General features: G+C 36.1%; 1 pseudogene; it reads left to right on the top strand.

The window, feature by feature from the left end:
• Positions 1-3,798: 3,798 nt before the first annotated feature.
• On the top strand, positions 3,799-4,369 carry LOC118837029 (annotated as a pseudogene).
• The last annotated feature ends 1,759 nt before the right edge of the window (positions 4,370-6,128 follow it).

Here is a 6,128-nt window from a genome sequence, read left to right as displayed (position 1 = left end):
AACAGCCCCTGTTCCCACAGGAAGTGTAAAAGTCTATGAGATGAATAAGAGGATTCCATTCAGCATTGAGGGCTCAATGGAGGTTAAATAGCATCAATTTGCAGTGAGCCTAGTCAGTACAATTTAACGACTTCCTCTCTAAATGAGTGGCAACTCCTAAATAGGAGAAGAGGATGCAGATGGTAGAAGTAACACAAGAATGATGGTTAGTAGAACAGAAATGACAGATAGTTGAGGGGTTGATGGATTCAAAGGTATTATAGAACTGGTTAACTACAGGGTAAAGACTACATCAGTTGATAAATCTGGTCAGAAAAAGCTTGACGATTCTGAGAAAAAAAGTTATTGAGGAACCAAAGGTCACAATAAGGTGAAGAATATTTATGGAGGGGATCAAGGGAATGGAGAGGGTGCAATGACAGGAGATTAGAGTCAGAGAGGGGAATTTTAGAGTGCAAGATCTGAAAGAGAATAATTTTGAGGGTACTATCCTGATCTTTACTCTGTTCATTATACTATGAAGTTTATATAATGTACAAACTTATATTAAAATATTTGGTTGCAAGAATTTGAACTAAGATGTGTTTCAGTATTTTTAAATCGTCTGTAGATGTAGGTGGTGGCACCAAGTTCTGATAATGGTCTTATGTTTATATAGATACATACATTTTTTTCCTAGAGAGCTTGGCAGTCTTTCATATGCAAAAAGGCTGTTTAAAAATCATTTTAAATAACTTAGTTATGCACATGGTCTCTTCCTTCCTTTCTACTACTGCAAACATAGGAACTAAACAGATCCTTACTCTGAAAAGCCAGTTCATTAATTCATTAAACCAAGAAGCATATTTAAATAGAATGTCACTCTATGAGGGCATGGCTCTTTCTTTCTTTCTTTCTCTTGCTTTCATTTTTTCTGTTCTTTCTTCCTTCCTATCCTCCTTCCTTCTTTCCTTCCTTCTTTCTTCTTCCCTTCCTTCCTTCTTTCCTTCCTTCCTTCTTCCTTCCTTCCTTCTTCTCTTTCTTCTTCTTCTTCCCTTTCTTTCTTTCTTTTTCTTTCTTTCTCTTTCTTTCTTTCTTCTCTCTTTCTTTCTTTCTTTCTTCTTTCTTTCTTCTTTTTCACCAGCTCCTAACACAGTGCTAGATACACAGTAGATACTCAGTTAATCTTTGTTTATTTGAAGGAAAGTACATATTATATGCAAGTCACTACACCAGGTGCCGGATATATAAAGAGAAAAATTAAAAAGAATCCTTGTCCTCAAGGAACTTACATTCTATATATAGGCAACATATACCCAGATAAACACATACCCTTTATAAGGTCTGAAAGTCCTCATCCCAATTCCCACTCTCACTAGTATTGGCAGAGCATGGCTATATCTCCCTGTCAAGGTTCTAGATTTATGTGTCCCTAAGGGCTTGAAGGTTTCTTTCAAATGCAATTGGCTTGAGGCTCATCTAGTATGTTCTCCTTAACATAACTTTGTCAATTATCTCTCCAATATCATCTAATTAGTACCAGTTAGTATTACCTCAATATCTTCAATACTATCGGGTAGTGCTCCAGAGTCATTTAACGAACTAAAATCTATTAACTTTTACAAAAGAGATATTAATTAAGAAGAACAAGATAAGAAGTATAAGCATATTCTCGCCTCCCCCACAAAAAAAAAAAAAAACAGAGGCACAGCCTTCCCTTTGTCCTTGGAGAGAGTGGGTTGAAACTGAAAGTGTTTTTTACAAAGCACTTACACCAAGTTCACTTCAACCGCAGCCTAGACAAAGTATAAAGTTACTCCCTTATTTACAGAATCTAATAGCTTGATGTTGACACACTGCTTGGGGGGGCTTCACTCCTTCTGGGCTCAGCTAACCACAACTCTGGTACCCCGTAATTGGTCATTTCCTTTCCTCCTAAAATGGCTCAGATATTTCCCTCCTAGAAAGGTTTGGGCAACCAATGGGATGGAGTTCTGGGAAGAGGTTTGCTTTATAATGACAAAAGTGGATTAAAATTATCTTTTTATATATGTGGTGACTGGAATTCACCTGTAGGAAAGGGAGAATCATTTGGTTTATTTAGTGGAGATTTTGAGTCACTGGATAAGGTGAAGGTGAGTTAAGCCTCCATATAAGATGGCAGGCCTCCAATAGACACTTATAAAGGAAACAATTATCCCCTTGATCAGGTTCCTAGGGAGGTGGAAAATGTGGTCCTGGTAGTAGTTGATTCCTGGTACCGTCAAAGCTGGTTGTATATAAAAGAACTGTCAACTCTTGGCTATTTTAATTCATTTAATATAGGCCTGGGCATGAAAGACAAGGTTGGACATCTCATCCATTACATGGAACTAATGTTTCTGGTGCTGCTCCATCATGATTATTTTATTGTAGATTATTATTAACTGCTGCTGACATTAGTTTCCCTACTGCTTAAAAAGTATTATTGATGTTTTCAGCTTGTTTTAATGATGAAAGACCCCTCAGAAAAATTTTAGGTACTTGTCTTTAAGGGATACGATGTGGAGGGAGCCTGGCCCGGCTCCTGGGGCTATAATAACTCTAGGGGCAGAGCCAATCCTCTGCCCTGCCCCTTGGCTCTGCTCCACCTAGTGCTCTGCAGGCCTGAAGGTTTGAACTATAAAAAGATTGGCCCATGGTGGAGAAAGTCAGCAGAAATATTTTCCTGACCTCAAACTACCATCAGGGCTATTCTTTCAATTTCTGACTCCGGAATGGGAGTTGTGTTTTATATACTTTTTCTTTTTGTATTATGTGTTTTTACGCAACAATTATTAAAGTAGTTTTAATTGTATTTGATGGTCCAAGAGTGCCTGTTTCATCTAAACAACAACAAAACAAAACAAATAAACTAAAAACTTGAACCTGCTAGGCAAAATAAAATTTGAACTTACTTCACAATAGCTTCCTGTGAATAGTAGCACTTGAGACCTGAGAAGAGCTTTGAGGGCAGTTAAGAACTGTGAGAGCTAGAAAGGAAGAAGTATTTTTAGGCATGCAAAATAACCTGTGAAAAAGCAAAGAAGTGAAACATGTAATGTTGAATTTAAGGAATAGCCGGCAGGTCAAAGAGTAATCTGAAATTAGTTTGGAAGATAAGCTAAAGACTATTCTAGAGATTTGTTGTTGCGTATAAATTTTAGTTGTGACTGACTCTTTGTGACCCCATTCTCGGGCAAGATACAGGAGTAATTTGCCATTTCCCTCTCTAGCTCATTTTACAGATGAGGGAACTGAGGCAAACAGGGTTACATGACTTGCTCAGGGTCACACAGCTAGTAAGCATCTGAAGCAGAGTTTGAACTCAGGAAGCTAAGTCTTCCTGACTCCAGTTTCCAATACTCTATCCACTGAGCCACCTAGCTGCCCTTATTCTGGGGATAAGGTTAAAAAAAGTTAGAGAAAGAATATTAGGAAGGATAGTGAAAGTCATACCCAAGCGGGCAGTCTTGAAAAGTATGCATTTAATATGTATTTAAAAAAGATAATATCTACATGATAGATATTGAATTCCTGTATAATTTGCTTCTATTCTATAACATATATATGGAAATTTCTATTTTATTTGGTGCTTTTTTTGGTTTAAAATATTTTTTCAACTCATCAGTAAATAACAAGCTGAGGATTTGCATGTTATTTTAGAGGTAATGGGGACCCCGAGAAGCTTTTTGAGCAGACCAATGACATGGTCAGATCTGGTGGCGCAAGAGGACGGAATATATCTGCTATTCAAAGAATAGATAGATATTTGTAGTGAATGTGATGCTTTGTATTGCCATGGGGTCTGTCCTTTCACTTTGCATGCTCCTTAGCTCATGCCTGCCTGTTGGAGTTTCCAAAGACATAGAACCAATTAATTTGCAAAGCTATGATGGAGAAATATTTGTAGTTGCTGTTGAAATCAAAAAAAAAGTCTGTAACTATCAAGAGCATATTAGAAGATTTGGGAATGGATAATGAAGTGGATGATGACCTAGTTCTCCTACTAAATGTTAATTCATTGAGATTAAAAACTGAAATTCAGGGCTGCACCCATCACAAAGTTGATCTTTCTTATCCTTCTGATGACAATGGGAACAAAGAGAAGCAAACAGATGACATCCCTGTTTGGGACCAAGAAGTTTTAAAAGTTGTCCCAGGAACTTTCTTTGAACTTATTTTGATTACATTCTACTTAGACATGAAAGATTTGCCTGACGTGACATGCAAAATTGTTTCAAATATGATCAAGGGATTACCTTCAGAAGAGATTCAGAAAACATACAGCACTAAGAATGACTTTAGCATAGAAGAAAAAGCCCCCATCCACAAAAAACCAAAACAAAACAAAAACCAACCATCAGTATGAAGAGAAGTGAAGTTGTGTGCCTATTGACAATATACCACTGTGAGCCTCATTCTGAATACTGGTTGTACCATTTTTTATAATGTTTTGCTGTTCAGTCCAACTCTTCTAGTGGATTAAAGCAAACTAAGGCTAAATGACTTGCCCAAGTGACATAGCTAGTAATTTTCTGAGGACAGATTTGAACTAAGTCTTTCTGACACCAGGCCCAGTGTTCTTATCCACAGAACCACCTAGCTGCTTCTAAGGTAAAGAGGGTTAAATGACTTGCCCAGGGTCACATGGCTAATAAGTGTCTGAGATCAGATTTGAACCCAGGCCTTTCTGACTCCAGGCCCAGCACTCTAGCCACTAGGCCATCTAGCTACCCATTATACCTGTTAGTATCTAACAAATGCAGCAGTAAATATGTTATATTAGAAGAATCTCCATTGTTCCCATTGCATGCATTACATTTTTGGGGGCCAGAATCTAATTCTATGATTGTCTGTAATAAGTGTAATGAAAATTATTTTTATTTTTGTCTGAATAACAATAATAATAATATAAAACATAACAATTATTTATGTAGTGACTTAAGTTTTGATAAGCACTTCACAAATACATCATTTTATCCTCACAACCACCCCAGAAGGTAAGGGCTGTTATTATCCTCAATTTACCAATGAAGAAAATGAAAAAGCAAAGATTAAGGGTCACAAAGCTATTAAGTGTCTGAGGTCAGATTTGAACCCTGTTTTTCTTGACTTCAGGTGTAGCACTTTATTTCATACATAAAGTAACACTGAGTTTTTTATTTTCTTAATTTACAAAGCACTTCACTTAGTTATTATTCAGTTTTAAACTTTATTTTACTTGCTAGTTTACTTTCCTTAAGAGAAAGTTGGCATTATAGTAAATATAACCAGTTGCAAAAGTTTTCCAAAATAGAATTTTTTAAAAATAGCTATCATCAAGAAATATAAAATAGAGATGTGCTATATATATATATATGTATGTATATACAAATATATGTATATATATATATGTATATATACATATATGTATACATATCTGCTGGAATAAGGAGGGAGAAGTTTTCTTTTAAAACTGAAAAGAATAGAAAGGGAAAATAGAGCACATTGTTTTTTCTTTGTTAATGATAACATCCTTTATATGGCCCTTTAAAGTGTACAAAGCACTTTCCTTATAACAACTCTCTGAAGTAGGTTATACAAGTATCATTAACCTGATTTTACATATGAGAAAACTAGGATGTGCAGATGTTAAGTGGCAGGAGGTCTCCAGTGGAGAGTCCCCCCATAGATACGGGCTTAGCCCTATGCTGTTTAATGTTATTGTCAATTCTTTGTATGAAGACATCAGTGGCATTTTTTTCACGTGAAATGAAACTGGGAGTGTAGCTAGCATATTTGGAAACAGTCAGGATTCTAAAACGATCTTGATAATCTAGAATACTGAGTCAAATCCAGTAAGATAAAACTTTACAGAAACAAATATTATCTTATATTTGGTTTAAAAAAAAACCACCTTCACAAGTATAAGATGGAAGAAGCATGTCTGGATATGATTTCATCTGAAGAAGACCCAAGGGTTTTAGTGAAATATAAGTCAATAGGAGACAATAATGTGGTATGGTAACCAAAAAAAGCTAACAGAAACTCTACATTGTGAGAGTGTATATTCAGGAATATGGAGGTAAGAATCCCTCACTGTTTTCCTAAGTTCATTCCAGAAAGTGATGTTCATGGGTGCACTAGGT

The sequence above is a fragment of the Trichosurus vulpecula genome, chromosome 2 (assembly GCF_011100635.1).
Source record: "Trichosurus vulpecula isolate mTriVul1 chromosome 2, mTriVul1.pri, whole genome shotgun sequence".
NCBI lineage: Eukaryota > Metazoa > Chordata > Mammalia > Diprotodontia > Phalangeridae > Trichosurus > Trichosurus vulpecula.
Note: the sequence above shows the minus strand (reverse complement) of the source record. Positions and strands in the feature narration are given on the sequence as shown.